General features: G+C 43.4%; 1 protein-coding gene across 2 annotated transcripts in view; it reads right to left on the bottom strand.

The window, feature by feature from the left end:
• KCTD1 (potassium channel tetramerization domain containing 1) overlaps positions 1-20,870 on the bottom strand; it is a 68,574-nt gene that overhangs the window by 45,915 nt on the left and 1,789 nt on the right. The window lies entirely within an intron of this gene.

Genomic DNA, 20,870 nt, shown 5'->3' with positions numbered 1-20,870 from the left:
GCTATGAAATAAATGTCTCTTCTGTCAGGCTGTTTTGTATTGGAGAAGCTGACCACGGCCAGAAGGCTCAGCTCACTTGAGCTGCTATTGAGGCAGTAAGCTGTAGATGAACTTACTCCCGTTCAGAATAATACTCGAAGAAATCTTTTGTTGGGTTTATAGGGAAGGAAGGGAAGAGTTCATTTAACCAAAGCTAGAGGAAACAAACTCACTGAATATCTTGAGTGGTAATAACCAGTAAGACCATGCTGCTCAGGGCCCTCTCTAGGCCCAAACTGAGTTTTGAACCTGTCTTCTGCAATAGAGTAAAAACAACTTTAAAGAAGGATAAACACTACAAGATTAGGGGAAAAAAGATTTTTAAAAAAATCATTAAAAGAATAGATTTGAGTATCAAAAGTATGAGAAAGTGTCAGGTATAGACAACCACCAACTATGATGAAATATTTTTTTAAAACCATATGCAAGAAACCCACCATATTCCAACAGAGACCCGAAAAATGGAAGAAACATTCGCAAGAGGATGAGTTGACAGGGACAATTGTATATGGTGACACATCCAGAGTGTTTAAAAGACCAATCTCAGATAAAGTATGGGAGATAACTGCAAGGGACTTTATCTGGAACCAGGTAAGTTTGAAGGAAACATCAGGAAGGCCTCCACAGCTTGTGTCTCACTTCATGCTTGCCTCCCACTCAGGAGCAGTGGAGGAAACCATCAGCTCCCTCCCTGGTGTGGAAAAGGAGGAAAGCAGAGGCTGAAGCACTAGCATTCCTGAAAAGGGCAAGGACAGGGGGCAACAGCAACACGAGCGCATGTCAGGAGCGGGAAGCCAAAGTATCCCCTTTTGAAACAACAAACCCTGCAAGGAAAAGGAAAGAGCAGATAGAAGGAGGAGGAGGCATTAAATTGCTAAGAGTGGGGAAAAAAGCCAAAACCGAAAGCAAAAGCAAACTGCCCCAAAATGCCAGACATTTCAGTTGATAGGTCTCTCGTCCAGAAAAAAAATTCGAGAAGCCTGGCTTCAAGAACAGAAGATTTGTAATGTCAGAAATAAAGGTGCATTTGAAACAAACAGCAAGGGTTTCAGGAGTCTTGTGGTGATCACCCAACAGAGTGTAAGAGAACTTAACTTCAGTAACAATCCCTAAGTTGGAGATTGTCTCAGCTATCTTCCATCCCATTACAAACACAGTCACCTAAACACTTGATTTCTGATGAACACCAACTTAGAGTTGAAGAAGCAAAAGGGAATAGCCTGGGGAGAGGTTTATCTGTGGGGAAAGGGAGTAGAGTAGAAGGATAAATGGATTTTGTTTTTCAGCAGAAAAACCAGACCTCATGATTTCTACCCACACTGCTTTGCACAACGAACAGAACTTCAATCCAGAAATCAACAGTGGGTGAGGGTATGTGTGTGCCTTATTCCACATATTTTAACAAGCAGCATGGAATGAGGTGTGGCAAGTGGAATTCCTAACTCCAGCTCTAGCCAGGAAAGATGGCTGGATGCCAAGCACGCCGTGAAGGTCTTGTCATCTAAAATTCCAGTAAGGTCCTGAGGTGCCCAACACTTTCTCTGAGGTGTGCCACAGATACAGAAAAAATTTATATTAGACTCACAGAGTTTGATAGCCACAGGAGTCTTGCCTGCCACATGCTTGCTTCAACAAAACCTCTTAACCCATCTCGCAGTGATGAGTCTTACAAAGCGCTCAGCATCAAGTAGCTTCACCGAGAGTGACACACTCCTGCCAGCAGCAGTCTCACTTGACCAGAAGCAAGGCTGGAAGTTTCTAGGATGCTGATGCTGTGGAATCCAGTAATAATGACGGAGGTTCACCTTGTGAGGGCACAGTGAAGTGCCAGGAGAATGAACCAGGAGGTTCATCTAGGACTAAGAAGCACAGGAGAAATCTGAATGCATGGCTGAGCTTGAGCAGTAGCAATTACATTAAAAATGGTTTTAAACATAAAAAGGGAACAGAAGACAAGCAGATAAACTCTAATACTCATATGTAAATTAGAATCAATGATAATGATTGATTTTTATAAAGGGTCTAATGGTACAATGCCAACTAATTCCTCCCACCTGGAGCCTGGCACCAGTTAATGTATATTTCATTCAAAAACCCCCTGAGTATGGTTTTTTCCCCTCCCCTTCTTCCGGCTCTTTTTCCATGCTGACGCTTGTTTGCATTACATCTATTTTGAGCTAAATTAAATAGGAGATGCAGAGTTTTGTTTCAGTAGTAGCAATAAATGGGGTTAGCCTGGCATTGATCTGTGTAAAGGGGCCAAAGCTAGGACTGCCAGAAGCAAAACATGGTCAGTGAACTCTACAGCACAAAGAGTGACCCTGCAGCTGAATTCCTAGCCCTGATTACAACAGAAAGAGACTTGCTTTCCTGAACAAAGAGTATTTCAGGCAGCAGATTAGCAAGAGAAAGTCTACTTGCAATGGCAGACGGAGGAAACTGACCAAAGTAAGAACCACAGCAGACTTTGGAGGATTTTAAAAAGCCTCTGAACAGTGCAAAACAAATGCCTGCCTTACTCTGTGTTTCTTGTGTAGCATCAAGTCCAATGCTGAAGAAACAATATTTTTCTTTTGCATCTCAGTTAAATAGCTTTAAGTTAGTAAAGTGTGCAGCAGAGAAGATAGCCATGTTAAGGATCGCATGCCTAAAAAGTTCCCTTGAAGACTAAGAACATTTATCTTGCAGCCCTACAGAAAGGGCAATCACATTTACTCTAAGAGGAAAGGCCCTTTTTATAAATCATGCTTCAAATTCAGCCAGCAAATTTGTACAGGAGAATTTCACAATCCTTAGGAAACACGGATCAAATTTGCTCGCTCTCTGGGTGTTTGCGCCATTGTGCAATGCAAAACAGGGAGAGCACAGCAGTAAATCTGGCCTCATGACTACCACGTTTAATCACAGTGGATCTACGATGGAGAACAAAGTGCCTCCTATTCCCACTGCACTGAGATCCCACTGGATCTCAAGCAAAGCAGGGTCGGTTCAGGCCAGCTTTTGGCTAGAGGGTGGCAGAGCACTGGAATCAGCTGTTCCAAGGTTGAAGCAAGCTCACATCTCACTTCCAGTGAGGCCACTTCACACAGGAGAAGCACACGAGGTGTTGGGTCCTCAGCCACCCCTATCAGTACCTTCAGCCACTGCTCCCAATGCTTTGGCAGGTCCACTGGCTCTTCACAGGTCCTGCATGCAGTGAGAAGCACAGCCCTGCCAAAGCAATCCAAGCCTGCTGAGCAGCAATGCTTCTCATCCTCATTTTTTAACTCAGGCCATTTGGGTGACATGGTGCTGCGTGCCCAGACCTCACCCTTGCTGCAAATCCTGAGCCAGGGCCGATGCCCAGCAGTGCAGCCCCACTCCTCATGCTGGCTTCACCAGGAGCAGTGGGGACCTCAGTCCCCAGGGCAGCGAGAAAAACAGAGGAGTACTCATTATCACTGCTTTGACTTTTAACCCATTTCTTTTCCATATGTTACATGAGCAGTTCCTTAAAAACAAGGATCACAAAATACTGAGCCATGTCAAATCCTTATGTATGAGCTATCAGAGGTCTTCAACCATTTTCCCTGCACAAAGTCCTGTATGCAATTTTTGCTTGCTTCTTTACCAAGCAGAAAGAGGCAACATGGAGACCCACAGAGGAAAGGGAGGAAGACTTAAAGAGCCTGTTGGCATACTGAGAGCCTGCAAAAAATTAAGTCAGAAATCTGCAAGACAGCACCTTGGGTTTATAATGCTACTCATTTGGCTTGCCGCTTTTATTAGGGGTTGATTACATCCTTCTCTTGAGTTTTGCGGTGGCTGCAATGTCGGAGTATGGGACGTGGTTGTCATGACTGGGAACATGATGACTGATTTACGAGAACTTACAAACGCACAGAACCAGAAGATTTTTACTATTCGCTTACATTCTGAATGTTCCTTTCACCTTTCATTGAATAGATCTTGAGAAAGTGAAGATTTATTTCTAGTTCAAAATTCAGTTTCCCTTTTGCAGAAGGGTGCCTAAGCATAATATACCTTTGCTATGGAAATCACCCCACAATATCCCTCTGAACAGCTTGAGGTCAATATACCTACATGGGTAACAGCATCTTAAAACTAAGTTGTCATTTTAACTGTTTCATGGGCATTGAGCCATCTCAAATAGATCAGTTCATTATTAAAAGCGGCAATTATTGTAAATTATACTCTTCATAAGAGCAGCTACCTAAGCTTTAAATATGTTGTGATACCTCCCTGACCATTCAATTTAAACGAGGATAGCTGAGGGCACAGACATCATCATGCAGCAAATAGCTGTACAATTTCGGACTACTCTTTTTTAACCACTCCTCTCCCCAGGGCTACCACCCCCATAGCAGAGCTGGCAAAATAGACTACATGCCCCTGCTTCCTCTGTTCCAGTCCACAGACTAAACATGGCAATTCAATTTGCTGCTGACAATGACAGCACCCAAAAAATACTAATCTCTTGACCAAGGTTTGTTGTAGCTGCTAAAGTGCAGGCATACAGTTCCTTTTGCTGACTCCACAAGGGAGCAAAAGCCTTCCACAAAGGAGGAGGGCAGCCAAGGGCAGTAGCATCAAGCTAAGATTTGCCAGGGCTTGTCTGTCAGAGGACAAAGTTTTTCATTTTAACCACTTTTGGCACATTCCACATTCGGTATTTTCAGGAGCTTTCTAGGATGTTTATGAAACAACTGCAAGGAAGGCAACCAAATTGATGGCGGCACAAGGAATGCCTTCCCACATTCTTCTCCCATGCTCTTACCATTGAAATAAATGAAGATGTAGTTTATACTTCTGTAATTACAGTTTGTTAAAAGGAGAACAGGTTAAGTTATGGTAAGGAGCCCATGAGCCTGTCCTCTGCTTTGAATACCACAGAGATGTAGATTTTACCGAATAAAAACACCAGTCAAAACATTACTCAGAGAGAATCCACACTCTGATGCCATCCAGCATAAAACGACCTACTTCTGAACTAGTCACGCTAACCAAACCAATCAATTGGAAATTGCTCTTATGAGAGCTATTTTAACATAGGTGAACACTGTCACGTTTCAGTCATTTAGTATTTACTGAAAGGATACTACTACACATTTGCTTGATGACATTTCTGTACCATGCATCATCAGCTGTTTGCTTTTAATCCTGCATTTCCCCCATTAAATACTTATAGTATTTATACAGCCTCGTAAAACTCCAGTACAAAGGAATAAGCCACCAGAACTTTTCCCCATACATTACTTACCAACTTAACTATGTAACGCAACGTGAAAGGTTTATGCACACCAGCTGGATCTCATTACAGCTAAGTTTCTGTCTTTTTAAAGTGTACTTTATCTGGAATATTGAAGTCCCTTAGAATTTCACTTAAAAATACTGAGCTGACACACACAACTTTCTACTGCAGGATGTTAACTCAGTAAATAGGTTCATAAATCAAACTTGAGGACACTAATTTCTGGAGTTTAAAATGCATCAGCTTCAATTCAAATATCTGAAGCCAACTGAACACCTCAGCCTAATTCAGTCTTCCCTTCCTAACCATCACAATAACTAGAGATGCTACTCCTTGTACAGTAAGAAAATCAGCCAGAAAAGTAAGAAAGGAAGAGTTTCAAGTTAGCATTGGTATCACCTCCCTACTGACTGGTGCTAGGGCTCTGAGGTACACCAGTTTTATATAGCAAGATACATCTGAAAAACAGGAATCTGAGCTGTGATGAATTCAGAAGGAAGACCATCAAAGAGTTTACTAAATACCCAGATGAACCGAAGAAAGTTGTCAAACACTTTGTTATTACCAGTTGATAGATTCCTGTTCAATCATGAGGCAAGAATTGCGGTTTAATAAAAGCATAGAACAAAACCAAGCATAAAAAAAAATCATGTGCAGTGATTTTATTTTTGTTGTATATTTGACTGTAATTACTGTCTTAAGTACTTTAATTGCCTGGCATCTCCTCAAGTGCCTTGCCCGTGGGGAGGGGAGGCAGGGCAGTTTACAGTTTGTTATTAATGAATGAAGTACAAACAAGTTTACCTTGTCTTTAATCAACATTCCCATCAAAACAGTTTGAGAGGAAGATGTAAAGGGGTCCATTCATCCCACAGACCCAATGTGGCTCTGTTAATATCTGCTTTTCAACGATTAATGTGCTTCTCACACATCACTTACACCTCAGAGGGGGAAGTGGCAAACGTCTTTATAACACCCACATGAGAAGCAACAGCTATCTCTCCATTTCTGTTCTCTTCTACAGACATCTGCTCTTGGCCACTGATGTGGGGATGGGGTATGGGGACAGACCCCATATGACCTTCCTTGCATGCATTCTAGGTGAGAAAATGGGGTATGCAAGCAAATCTGTAGGGTCACTTACAATAGCTCTGGAATGACACACATCCAGCCCTTCTTCTCTGGAAATAATTTTTGCCTGGAGTGGAAATGGAGTGGAGGGAAACAAGAATAAATGATGAGAAGCAGCTCATACAGGATAAAATAAAATTGTCTGCTTCATTAAGAAATTATTAGAGACAAGAAGCCATAAGTAAAAGTCAGTGAGTTATATGAAGAAGATAGTGAAGCCAGGAGGATGGAGAAGCCAACTGCTATTTTTCACAATTAGTGAAAGACACAGAGTGTAGAAATTTGGCCATTAGTCTTGTTTTTCCACTTAAATTGGTACAGGAGTCTGCTGCTTTAAGGTAACATCACATCCACAGCCCAGCAGACCATCCAGGCAGCAAGTGCACCACTGGCAGAGCGAGCTTTCTCTTGTGGCCGTCACCCTGTCCTGCTGGTCAGGATCTCACCTCTGGGGCAAGAGCAGCTCTTCACCACCCAGGCTGCCAACAGCAGAGACAACCAGCATGAGTTCTGGTAGCCTCCAATGCAAGGATACTTGCCCACTAAGATCCAGACTGAGACTGCTAATTTCTGATGAGCCACCAAAAAATGCACTTTAAGGACAGCTAACAAGCTTTCCGTTTTTACAGTTGGGGGCCTTTCTCCCCACCCCCTTTTTTTGACTCTTTCACTAGTGCAGCCAGAGTAACATCTCTGCCATGTATCCTGTATCCTCTTTATAGTCTTCCATTAGCTGGTACAGCATCTCCAACATTGTCATCTCCTATGTCTTGAAACATAGGAGATGCCAACTTTTGTGGCACTGTCCCACTGGCATGCAGGCAGCACACTTGTTACCCAGAGAGGCTCTGTGTTGTGGTGGCCACTTTTCTGCACAGTTAAACACAATTTTCAAGTCACAACAAAGCCAGCATATTTGACAGTTTCACTAAAGCACACTCCTACTGCTTATACAACAGTGCTCAAAGCATCCTCCTATCGTTGTTAAAAAAGCAGATACTGCTGATCAGATGAACACTTCCCCTTGAATAAGTTTCTTATAAAATGCATAACCATGTATCTTGATATAGCTGCATATATAAAACATGAAAGCAGACCCTGTAAATATTGATTTGAGCCTCCTACTCAAGAAGATGCACAGGCAGAAACTTGATAGAAGAGATCATAAAAGTTTAAAATATCTTTATGAAAAAAGTCAAGTACAGTATGATAGCAGCTTAACTTCTTCTCAAGAATGGGTTGCTGAAAGCTAGCACCCAGCCATCTACCTACCAACAAGAAATTCCTGACTTCTCAGAGCTATGACACAATGTGTTTCCTTAAGGAAAGGGAAAGAAAAAAAAAAGTGTTTTGATCAAGCACACCACCGAGGCATTTAAGGTTGTCATGTAACATGAACTGACTACACAAGAGAAATTCAGGCATTAACATACACAGAATAGACTAGCATGCACAAGTCATTTTGGATGCAGACAGCTACTCATGCAAATAATTCAACAATCCTAGTATTCCAGTAGGAAACTGTGAGTCAGGTAAACATGGGAAAAACAAGACACTCCAACTGTGTCCCCTCGACCCTGTACACATTCTGTGTGCCCTCCCACTACACAGTAGAGCTGCTCTCTGTGTTTGGCATCCAGGTGGGATGAAGCTGTCTTTGAAAGCAGGAACCCACTAGGGTTCTTCTCAGCAATTTTATGAAGTAACTTAAGGATTAAGAGAGTATACAAATAGTTTCTACAGCACTTTGATCAAAACCATGTTTGCCCAACTTCCTCAGTGAGTTTTAATAAGATGTGAATGAGAAATTGATCTGGACACTTTAGTTTACAAGGAGTATTTCAAGTAGCTGGAGGAAACTACTTTATTGTCCATTAGGTGTAAAACCAAATACGATGCTTACAGGCCATTTTACCACCGTGCTGACAGCAGATTTCTTTCAGAACACATACCCAAGAACCAATGCTTACTCCAACACAAAACTCTACAGGAAACCACTGTTTTAAATTTCATATTTTTTAAGGTTAAGGAAAAAAAACCCTTTAGATTTTAGTTCCCCTAAGAGGCAATAATACAATGCACTTAGTTTAAGTCCCACTCACTTCTTTTTAAACACTCTAAAGTTGAAGCAAACCCAGACTTCCCTCCCTGCCCCTTAGCTGTTCTTTTATATTTTCCTCTAGCTTTTCTACTTTAAAGAAAAAAAAAAAAAGCATAGTTCTTCTTTGCCCTCCCTCTGGGTCTGTCTTTTCCTTGATCAAATTCTGTTTCAGTGCACCTACTACATTTGTTATTTAGCATTAGGAAAGAAGGATTTTTTCCCCCTTAATTTCTTCCTCCAATTTTAGCCCCTCACCAAACAGAGATGCTATTTTTTGCTCCTTGAATCCATTAAACTGATCCAGCAGAATCACTCTGGTATACAGAAGTTAATCTAGTTCCCAAACTGATACACTGTGACAAGATAGTTGGTAAGGTATTCTCACCCTGCTTTTCCTCTCCTTCTTACTTTCCATTTCAGTTTATTACTTCCATCTCTTTCTTCTCACAAAGTAATCATGCTCTGCCTTCAAAATCCTGCTAGCTCAGTTATTTAACCCTCTCTGGCCTCCAGATAGGCTGGAAAGCTCATATCTGCTCCTTTCCCCTCCTAAAAATCTAGTCCCTTCAGATAAAGTAAGTAACAGCTATTTCAGACCACTATCATTAATGTTAAAGACAAAAGTTTTCAGGTTGGGTCTTTTTTTGGAGCCTTTTGATTTTATAAAGATTGGGGCTGGGGGGAAGACATTTTAAGTTTTCTTTATATCATCATTTCCCTTTTTGGGAGGAGAGCCTGAGAAGGGCTGCAGGACCCTGAGCCGTGGGCTGGCAGCAGTGTCCACCATCCCAGGGCTGCATGGTCACTGCTCCAGTGGCAGCGCTCCTGTGGCTGGAGCCTGAACCAACTCCCTGCAGGAGGGACAGGGTGACAGAGGGCACTGCCACCCCCTGTGCCAGGCAAGGGGCAGCTGCTGTGAGGGTTAGGGTAGCTGGGTAGCTGTGGCAGCTCTGTTACTGGTAATCTCAGAACAATGCCAGAACACCGCGGCACCAGAGCATTTCACAGCAACGAATGCTGGTAAGATCATAACCCTGTAGCAAAAGAAGTGTCCAGTCAAATCAGTCCTGCACTTTACAGAAATAAAAAAGCCTTTATAAGCTAGAATAGCCAGCTGAGTTACCAAGTAGAAGGAGGAGTGTGTTTTGCTGTTTTAGCAAAAATTTGGACATGGGCCTTGTGAAATCTAAATTTCTAAAAATTCTCATCTATTATATTTTTTCCTTGAAAGATACAGATTTGACCTGATCCCTTTGTATCTCTCAACAATTAAAACAACATACACAAGCTTCTGAAAGTTTTATATGACAGTCACAGTTACTACCACATCATTATCCTGTGCTGCAAATCTAGCCTACTGTTACATTCATGATCCTGAATATATCCACTGGCAGTTTGGAAGTGAATATACTGTACTGAGAAAAACTGCCTGGTTAAAATTCTACTTCAGCACAAGAATGAGAAATCTTTTCTTAATAAATTACCACAGTAAACTTTGAAGCGTTGAATTATCCTGCTCTGTGCCATGGGGATAATTTTACCAGTTACATAGTAGTGTAGTGCTACTCCCATACATCAATACAATGCATTAGCAACTCAGCTAATACTATATTTAGTACTGAGTCACTGCATATTCTACATGCAATGACCCTTTTGACACATTTATACTTCCTAGTTACAATAAACCTAATTTTCGTTTTGTTTTTTGGGGGTTTTTTTTTGGTTTGTTTTTTTTCAATTCCTTACTTTTGATACTTTTCAGGGCCTAAAACTGAAGGGAACAACTTGTATCTAGAGTACTTTCAGTGGAAACATTTGTATTCAAGTGCATCTCAAAAGTAACACACTAAAAGTCTCCCGAAAAAGGTAACTTACAAAGACTTCTAAGAGAGAAAACCAGTAATAAGGTTGCTTTGGAAGTGTGTCAAATACCCCTCAAAAGAAGGCAAAACTACAGAGTTCTGAAAGGACATTAAAGTTGTTTCTACTGTACACAAATCAAACTGTAACTGTGTTACACATACTGCTTTGGATTGGCAGCAGCTTCAGAAAGCCGATTTTGCAGCAGTTTGAGGCTGACACCAAAACCACGTTAGTCCCACTCTGTCTATTTCATTTTCAAACGGTACTTGGGGGCAAAAAAACAGATTCAAAGGCTGAGGGATTTCACACTGCCATCCCTGCAAAGGAATATAACTTTTTCAAGTGTTTGTGCTGGGAAAAAAAAAAAATCATATTCTTACCAGCATCAGTCAGTTCTAGAGCACTTAAGTTTTCTTCACATGGTTTCATGGACCACATAGCTTTGCCTTATCTGTTCTTCCTCAAAGAACAATTACTTCTCCACTCCCAAGTTTATCAGTCACTGATCAGTGTGTGTTTGCAGAGAAAGTGTTTTGTTTTTTTTTTTTTTTCAGGGAAACTCTATTTTTGAAGAGATAATCAGCAAGATACATACTTCAGCATTACTAAATTAAGAGAAAAGAGAAAACGAACTGAAAAGCTAAACAGTTCTTTCTGAACTGCTGACTAGCCAAACCCCACAAGCTTAGAGCATCTTATTATTTCCCCCATCCCTTAAAAAGTATTTTAAAAACTTAAACAAAATGTGAACTTGGTCTTGCAATAGTCTGGGGAGAGCTTCCAGAAACTACGGTATGATGACAAGAAAGACACGACATTTTCTAAACCCAAGATGGAAACTAGTACTGACCAACTTGATAAAAGCCTGCAAAAAGCATTACCACAAACAGCCAGTTTTGGTGGTGTCACTGTCATATCTAAGATAAGGAGGAATAGCAAGCAAGCTTTTTTTGTGACTAGCCACTGCTGCTAGTTATAAAATCATTAGAAACATGGGGAAACCCTCAAAAAGGCAATCAACTGAAGCAGGCTCCCTCTTCATCTGAATTTCAAACACAGTTTGTACTACAGCCATAGGATTCTGTTACGACATCTGTGCTCCCATTTACACTTTCCAACTTGTCAACCCAACTCTCAGCTAGGTCCTCCCAATTTGGCATCAAAACTAGATGGGTTAATTACAGCACTTCAGATGACTCGAATTCTTCTGAATGGGGCGATTTCAACGCAAGGGAAGGAATTTATCAGGCATGTCACAGGTAAAGCAGCCAGCCCTTGTAAGAAGGAAGGAAGGAAGCAAGCTATTTAAGTTCACTTCACCTTCCTTGCTTCTCCTCTTCCCCGCATTTCAGGCACAAGGTCAAAAAGAGTCTCAAGCCACCCCAAGTAGAAATGAAGCGAGGAGGACAAGGTGAGCAGGTTTCCCCTTCTCTCTCCTGCTAAACCCACACACCCGTGCTCCCACCCCCCACCCCGGCCAGACACACCACACGCTTCCGCTGCTGCTTCTCCAGGGGAGCTTTCAGCCACAGGATGCTCGGTAATTAACCACTGGTGCTATCGAGCTCAAGAGTTTCAATGCTGTTCCTTTGTGGGCACTGCAGACACCTCACCCATGAAACAAGAGCTCTCACCAGTAAGGTGAGGACAAGCTTCCCCTCCAGTGACCCTGGATCAGAGTGAGAGCTCAGTATGACTACACCAGACTTCAATAACTCAAAGCCAAGGCATCAGGCACTGCCCTTACTGCAGCCCAACCTCCTTCTGCCGCTTTTGAAGCCTACTAGAACCACACAGAGAAAAATCAACAGCGGCGAAAGAAGCAGCTAAATTTATCACACATATATGGTGAGTAAAAGCTCAGGATTCAGCTGAAGGGTGTTGAGAAATCACTCTTGAAATTTTTCCAGCAATCTTTAACTTTGAATAAACATAAGCAGACACATACACGCAAAAAAAAGCTTAAAATAAAGGTGTTTTAGGGAAGTAATTCATTTATGCATTACATTTCTGACAGACTGACACAGAATTAGTAACAGAGTACACAGGTGTCAATTCGCCAGGGAGCCTGAGAGCTGTGGCTCCTTCATTAGAGCTACCAAGCACAGGAGTCTCAACTACACAGGCTTCTCTCCCTCTCACTCCTGATATCAAAACCCAAACTAAAACAAATGACAGCATCATCAGACCTGGTCCCTGGGGACTTTGAGGAGGAGAGTGGGAAATGAAGCACTGTGGTAGAGATAAGTTCAGCTCAGAAAGCACCCCAGCTCCTCCACAAGACTTTCTGGGTAAGGAAAAAGAACGGAAAGCCAAAATTCAGCTTCACACCTTTCCTCCTGTAAAGAGATTTCTGCTCTCTTCCCTTTACACAGACAAGTGCTCCAGCCTCTGTTACCTGAACAGCACCTACCAAACAACCTCCCTCCCACCACAAGCTACCCCCACTACCAAAAAAGCTCCACTCAGTCCTCATCTCCTGCCCCCACCTTGGGGAAGGATTGGTTTCCTACAGCTGGTACCACTGTTTGAAGAGAAGCGACTACCTCTTTCCAGAAGTCACACAATAATGCATTATTCAGACTACACGACCTATTTTAAGTACCAAGAACACTGCAAACCACATCAGAACACTCAGACTAGGACTTGAAGCAAGTCAGAAGTCCCGAGCAGCTAGCTCAGAACTGTGCTACATGGAGCAGATGTGCCCTAAACATACACTGAAAAATAAAAATTCCATACATTGGTAAAATGAATAGGGCTTTAAAATTTCACTCAATTTCCATTTCATTAAAATGATCAGCCCTGGCTACAGAAGTGTACAGGTGCATAAAGTAGGTAAGCTTAACAATTAGCTAAGAATTTATTGGAAATGTTTATAATACACTTGTGCACTACAATTTTGATCACTTTCGAAACTAAAAGTTGCATTAAGAACACAACAAAGGTACTTGTTCTCATTGGGGATTAAGTCCTTAGCAAGTTTGAAGGTTTTCAGATCAACTAAAACTGGCTCAGTGCAAAGCATGTAAATTTCTAAAAGCCCAGAAAAGCCATCTTTCCTTGTTGATAATACCCAAAAACCAACCAGAACAGAATTCAATTTTACATCTTCCAATGTTACTTTTAGATCAAGGTATTATGAGAAGTTCCAATCCCTTCCTTATTCTCCTCTCAAATGCCTGGGAGAGACTTAGAAAGCATTCCCTGGAAACATGATTATATATTTTTACTGTCTCAACACTAACAAATCTCTTCTACATCAGATAAAATGCAGTTACCAACACTTGTCCCTTGAATCCAAATTGTGATAAAAAAATTATCTTGCACATACATATTTGGCTACATGCCCTTAACAATTTCCTTCTGAAAAGAAGGGTGCATTTGTTGCTTCAGAAACAGAAAAGCAAAATAATACAAAAAGGACACAGGGAAAAAGATGAACAGAAGGGCTTTGAAAGTGACTGAAAATCTACAACATCTCTAATTAGGTTCCAGCTTGGAACACAATAGTGGGGGTACCATGGCCTGTTATCAAGTTTATAGCCAAGGGCACAAGACAATACAACCCCACATTCAATTTAATTACAGCCTATGGCTTTTGCAGTAGTGGTGCGTTTCAAAGGGTTTAAGCACTCATTTATTTCTACACCATACATGAAATAAGGCAGCTCCCTGTCATACAGACTCACCAATTAGACTGAGCAGTTTCTGATCTCTTGCTCTCTAGAAGCAGAGCAGTGGGCAATGGGAAATCTTTTACAGGATAATCACAGAATACTTTTTATTAAAAAAAAAAAAAAAAAAAGAAAGAAAAAAGATCAGCTCTCTGCTGCCTTTAAGCTTGTGCATTTTATCTTTGATGTGCATAGAGTACCAACATAGTCATTTCAGATTCCATAGGATGCAGAAGAGTGTCAAAATACAGCAGCACTTCAGTGATGTTGTTTTTTTCTCCTGATTGTATTAAGGTTATCTTCATTTGAGCTACAAGGAACTGGTCACCTCTTGCATTCTTGCTATCGCTGAAGGCTGATATAACTAAATAAAACAAGTTTAATTTCTAAAAAGGAAAGATATTTTGAAAAATTAAGTGATAGTAGAAGTCACCAGCTGAAATAGTTACCCAAGTTGATACCCCCAACATACCATGCCAAGGCAACCACGAGGACCTACAAAGACAGTATTGGACCTTTAGCTCCACAGCCACCGTTCTAAAGGCGCATATCGAAACACCGCTCTTGGATCTTCTCTGAGATACTCTCCCAAGTCACCTTACATCAACTCTCTCCCTAACAGCCAATCCAAAACGAACCAACCTCAGTCTAGCAAAGAAAAAACAGTTCCCTTCATTCCTTTCAGTTCAGGTACTGCCCCTAAAGCCGTATATGAGGGCACTAAGCCTAATCTCTATTCTGCTTGCCCTGTGCTCATCTTGGGAAATGCTCACATGCCTACCAAGCCTCATGTTCATTATAATGAACATAGCCCGGGATATCCTACTTTCTTAAAATGAAAAACCTTACCTCTCTTCAACAATCTTTAGAAGCACTCACTTACAAACAACACTGACCTCCACCCAAGACAACAATAGCCAGAATTCATGCATTTCACCGTGGAGATTGGTAAGAAAGCTTTGGGGACCATACCTGACACCACTACTACCTTATCCTCCTGCCCTCCAAGGATTTCAGAGCAATTTTGATGACTATCAGGTGTAATAGCCCCTTCTACAGTTCTAGTTTCCACCTGTAATTTAGTAGAAAATGAAAAAGCCGCCTCATTAAAAAACCCATAAGTAACAAAGTAACAAACAGTAGTCTCCAAGGTAGATACAGTTTCTTTAAGCACATTTTAAAGTTTCTTTAACCCTCACCTTCTACGATTTTAACCTCAGTGCTTCTCTTAAAAAAGACACCTAGCAAATCCTGGATTTTCCTGCAACCTGGGATAATCCAGTAATCAAAGAGATGGGCACTAACTACACAGTAGGGTAGCCAGCACTAACCTCTGAAATCTGATCAACACTAGCACCGTCACAAGAACTAACAAGGTATTTAGCAGTCATCAGTCTTAATAGCTACTGTACTTCAAGCCCTTAAGATAGGGATATTGCTTCATCTATTACCCTGGCAGAAATAAAGCCTAGCATCCTTACACCGCGATCCTAAGCATCCTTCCCTGAAGCTACCTGATGAGCTCCCCTGCCCTGCGCACCAGGAAAGCACCTAGCAACGATTCTGGTCAGAGTACTAGAGATACTTGTACAAAACACAAGTCCTTTTTGTCGCCATTTAACAAAAGTGCAGGATGTTCCCAGATCAAAGATCAAGCAGACAGATTCTTATCCACCTCCTCGAAAACCCAAGACTAAAAAGGGCTAGACTTATTAGCTACGTTTGATTTGCTCTGGGTTGTGCCTTACTGCCTACTCATATTCCTCATGTGCTATTGTTCTGCCTTCTTTTGCAAAACCTGCAGTAAGAACTAGATTTCTGGTTCGGGTCAAAGTCAGCCCTTCAAAGAGAGTGTAAGGCAATGAAAAGACATGTGCCAGATCAAAAGACAGCAAAAAGGGCAACTCTGAATTTAAAGCACAAGAAAAAAAAAAAAATAAGCATTTCAGGATTCCCCCAAACAGCTAAGATAAATGCACACGGCTCAGGTTTTAATGACTAAGCTTTTGGTAGTTATCTTAATAGCTGATAAATTCTTCACAAACAGCCCAGAGAAACCAAATCAAGCTACACAACAAACATAACCAAAGCATTTACAAGTGACAGGCAACTCTCCTCCCCCATGGCAGAGGCCAAACTATTTTCCTACACCTATTTTTGGGTATTACTGCTGTAGTAAGTTCAGCATGTACCAGATCCATAAAGCCCAAAAGCTACCACCACATTGTAGCATCAAAAGTTTAAGCTTTAGCTATTGTTCATCTTTCAGCAATATGGGAGATGAACAACAGCCAAATTACATCTCTCTGTCATCAACTTGAACTGAAGCACTGCTGTCAGTGGCAGGAAAATTGCTACACTTCAGAGCAAATAAGGACTGAAAGGAAAGTTGTGCCATGATGGCAGCGGTGTATGCTTAAAATACACTATAAATGCTGCTCTTAAGGCTAAAACCTAAAGCAACAGTTGGATCAAGATGAACATTTAATGTACTTTTTCTGAGCTCTGGAAGAGGCTCCTACAAACCCAGTGTTGAAAAGACATTTTGAGGCTAAAACAAAAAACAGGCGCTACAACATAAAAGCATAAAATTACCATTCTTGCTCAGATAGTGCAAATTGAAGACACCCCATTTAGTGCTTTCATTTAATCTTTTCCACATTTTGTTTAGTGCTATTAAAAAAAAAAAAAAAAAGGCACACAGTATAAGGATGCTAAGAAACCCACATATTATGCCACCACTTTTTCACCAGAGCATTGCACAAATCCATGAGCTCACCAGAATCTTTCCTCTGGAAGACTAACTACGAAGACAACCAACAAACCACAAACTTATGACCTTGGTGTTTTCAAGGAATCAGTAATATTTGTCAACAGTGGAATTTAGTGTCATGGTACTTGATGAGATATATTCAGTAAAAAGGCCTAGAAACTCTTTGCTTATAATTAGGCAATAACGATTGAGGGCCAGGACATTTCCTGGGGATTAATGACCGGCTGGGAGAGTCAATGGCTTGAGGCAATGCCTTGGGCCATTAATTCCAGTCAGTCATTAATTTCCCCAGGAAATGCCCTGGACCTCGATTAGTGTAAGTATCATAAAAGGTAGCTAGAGAGAAAAAGTTCAGCATTAACATTCTCCCAAGGAAATCCATTCCACAGCCAGTATTTTTTCACTTTGTCACACCCCAGAAGTGCAAAAGTTAAAATTGACACAAGAAAAATTGGTGATGAAAAAAACAGAGAGAGACATTTCTCTTTCTCAAAGATTTAAATGAATGAGGTTTGTAGCAAAGGCAAAATTCAGGTACAAAAGTGACTGGGCACCTTGTTTAACTCATGAAACTGAATAGAGGTGAACATTTCCATATAATTACTGAAAAAAACCCACACTGCCTAGTTCTAGTACCCTTGCTGATTGCTCATTTTCTTTCTTGATACACTTAGGAAAACAGCAGATGCCTGTTGTACTCTCTCTTCGCTGTTTCTCCCTTTCTCCCCATAGCCGGCTGTTAACGAGAATTACAGCTCCGAACGCTTCCCGGAGGAAGCACAGCTTTGCAACAAACACTACAGCAGCTGGATTTCTCCTCGCCTAAGCTTTATGCAAGTGTGAAGAGATTTGTGGGCCAGCTTAGAGATCGAGTTCTCTAGTCTGACAACTGAAAGTACCAAGACACCTCGTTTAACAGGTTAAAGACACGCACACTCTGTGACCACTGACTGCTCTGCCCAGTTCCCTCTCCCCCTTGCCAGACGAACGTGTGGTGCTCCTCCTAAAAAGCTAAAGTTTCGAAATTACTTTCACGGTCATTAAAAGCAAGGGAAAGAGGAATCTAGGGTTAAATACAGCGAGGAGCATTTGCTTTTACCTGAAATAATGAGCTAGAACAAAAACATTATCTGCACATAATCAAGCCTCTAAGCCATTCAGAGACACCAGATACACACAGCAGGAGATCAAGCTACAGTACTCCACTGAAGTGGTCCAAAAAAAGCCTCCCTAAAAGAAAGGAGAGGTCGCAGGTATCTTAAAGAACATAGACGCTTATGCAGGCATTCACTGGGAGTCCTGCCCTCCCCCTCCCCACCCCAATTAGCCTTCAGGCTGGTTGATTAGTTGGCAAACTCTTTGAAAGGGTCAGTCTGTCCAGAACTGGTATTTCCACTCGGGAAACAGCTCAGGCATGTCATATACCTGTGCTTGCCCAGCGCCGCGCGCTCTGGCTGACGACTGCGATCCCTGTTATTACTTGACACAAGAATGTCAGAGGGGTTTTGTAATCATGTAGGGCGGCCAGCAGTAAAGTTCTTGCCTGAAACACGGTATTTTATGGGGCACAACGTAACTGCATACACTTTACAGATTTAGTTAGAATGACTTCCAAACTTCAAGCCAATTGCAGAGGTGCAGTGAGTCTTTAATTGAAGTAATTTAGCTCCAGCGCTCAAACACCCGAGAGGAAAGTACTTTTGGAGGGGATGGGGAGCAGGCACCAGCACGTGCTGGCACACAGCAGAGGGGGCTCCGCAAGGCACACATTAAGGCACAGCTCAACAGCGTTTTTGACAACACTGGTTTTTACCTTAATGAAACACATCTAACGAATTTGGGCTCATTCCACAGCTAAGCTGCACCTAAACCCGTTTAATTGTGCTCTTACTGTATATTTCGCCACTATGGTAACTAATTCAAGTAAAGCCAATTTGCCTTTAAAAAAAAAAAAAAAAAAAAAAAGGATCACTGCCAGGAAACAAAGCTATTTTAAATAAACAAATACAAGATGAATGCAATTGCCATATTAACCCTCTTGTTAACTTCTGAAGTTTAAAATTACACCCTCATTACTAGTGTGTAATTGAGTATTCTCCCGGCTGTTTCCTGCATTTGAGGTTATTCAAATAGTTCATTAGCACATCAAGAACACCACACACACTAATGATACCTGATGCTCCTATCTACTATTCTGGCCCGACTTTCATAAGTCACATCTCCCACAAAAAGACAAATAAAAAGAGGGGGGAAAAGAAATAAAAAGGAGGAAAAGGGGAGCCCATAGGGCTGAGCTGTCGGTGCTGCTGCTGAGGGAGAGCACGGCAGCACCCAGGCACCATTCAAGTCCGACACCCAAGCACACAGTGAGTGGCCACTGGACCTGTGGCGGGGCGTGAGGAGATTGGAGGGGCAAGTAAGTTGGATAACTTGCATCCGGGCTCTTTGGGTGCCTGAAGAGTGAGCGTGACCCCAAGAGCCACCCCAAAGCTGGCAGTGTGCCTCAGTGCCCAGCCTTGGGGGAAGAAAGGAGGGGGGGCAGTGCAGACTATGTGGGGCAGGGTGAGGGGTTGCCACTTTTTTTTTCCTTTTTCTTTTGCCCGTTACCTGTGTGGGGGAAACAATAGCAGGTGAAACTACTGTGGGTGAGGTGGTGCTTCTGTGCCCGTTTGCTTCGGGGAGGAGGTGAGGCAAGGGGTCATGTTTCACTGAGACCACCACCACGGCGGGCGCAGCGGCATCCAGGGGCTCAGCGGGGTGGCGGCAGAGTCTTTTGGGGGAGGCAGAGGGCCCACATGCATCACCGCCGGCCGCAGCCCCTGCCGGGAACACTGCCTCGTAGAGCGCCCGCTTGGCCGGGGCCACCGCGGCCGCTTCCGCTTTCACTGGCACAGCGTCACCGTCTTTGGGCAGCACATAGGGGTTGGCAGCGGGTGGCCGCGGCCGAGGTCCACCATTGAGGGTGGCAGGGGTGTAGCAGCCCCCGCCAGCGGGGTGGTGGAGGAGGTGGTGGTGGTGGGGAGGGGGGTGGTGGTGGTGGGGTGGCTGCAGTCCTCCCAGCTTGGTGCCAATGCCAGCGATACTGTTGAGGGTGGCAATGGAGACGGCACCAATGCAGTGGTTGGTGTAGGTCTTGGAGAGCTTGGCCGCCTTGGAGAGCATCTGCATGCGGGTACCCAGGAGGTTCTTCCCAATGGCCTTGTTCTCATACCAGGTGATGTCACCCTCACTGCAGTGGTCCCGCGGGCGCTGGAAGAAGGCCTTGCAGAGGGGGTTGCGCTTGGAGAGGTACTTGACAAAGCTGGCGTAGGGGCAGAACTCTGTGCCCGTCTCATACATGCGGGGCAGGTTCTCCTCGTCGCTGCTCTCCGCCCGCTTCTTGCTCCAGGAGGACGAGCGCGACTTGTGGTAGGGCCCCAGCGCCTTGAAGTAGACGAACTTGCGTCCGTCCTCATCCACAGCCAGCCCAAATGAGTCCTCCTCCAGCTCCCGCTGGTTCTCCCGGCCCCGGGTGCAGAAGTACATGCAGGTCTCAAACCAGACCTTGTTGAGGAGCCCGAAGGGGCTCTGAGTGCTGAACACGCTGCACGTGTAGAGCTTGCGGAGGTCGGCGCGGGTGATGGCCTGCTTCTGCACCACCGGCCCGGCACCCTGCTCCTCCAGCTTGCGGATGACAGCGGCCAGGGTGAGGTTGGCGGCGCGGAGCTCAGGGTCCTTGGTGAGGTCGAGGGTGCGGCAGTAGGGCGGCTCGTTGAGGTAGCGGTTGAGGGAGCTGCGGATGCTGATGAGGGAGGACTTAGAGTAGAGCTGCCCGCTCTTAGAGCGCGCCTCGGCGTAGAAGGAGCGCAGGACCCGGCAGAGCGCCCCCTTGTCCATCGTCTCGAAGTCGGGGCTCTGCGCCTTCTCGCTCAGGTACTCGCGGAAGATGCGCACGGCGTAGCGGGTGGCCAGCCGCGTGTTCTCGCTCAGCCGCGCCCGCTCCGGCCGCTGCAGCAGCAGGGCCGCCTCCAGCTCCGCGTCCTCCGCCGCCCCCCC

Source organism: Corvus kubaryi, unplaced genomic scaffold, assembly GCF_017639235.1.
Source record: "Corvus kubaryi isolate FWS band 111438036 unplaced genomic scaffold, C.kubaryi_AGA036_p1.0 132, whole genome shotgun sequence".
NCBI lineage: Eukaryota > Metazoa > Chordata > Aves > Passeriformes > Corvidae > Corvus > Corvus kubaryi.
The sequence above is the reverse complement of the archived record's forward strand: the minus strand, read 5'-3'. Positions and strand labels throughout refer to the sequence as shown.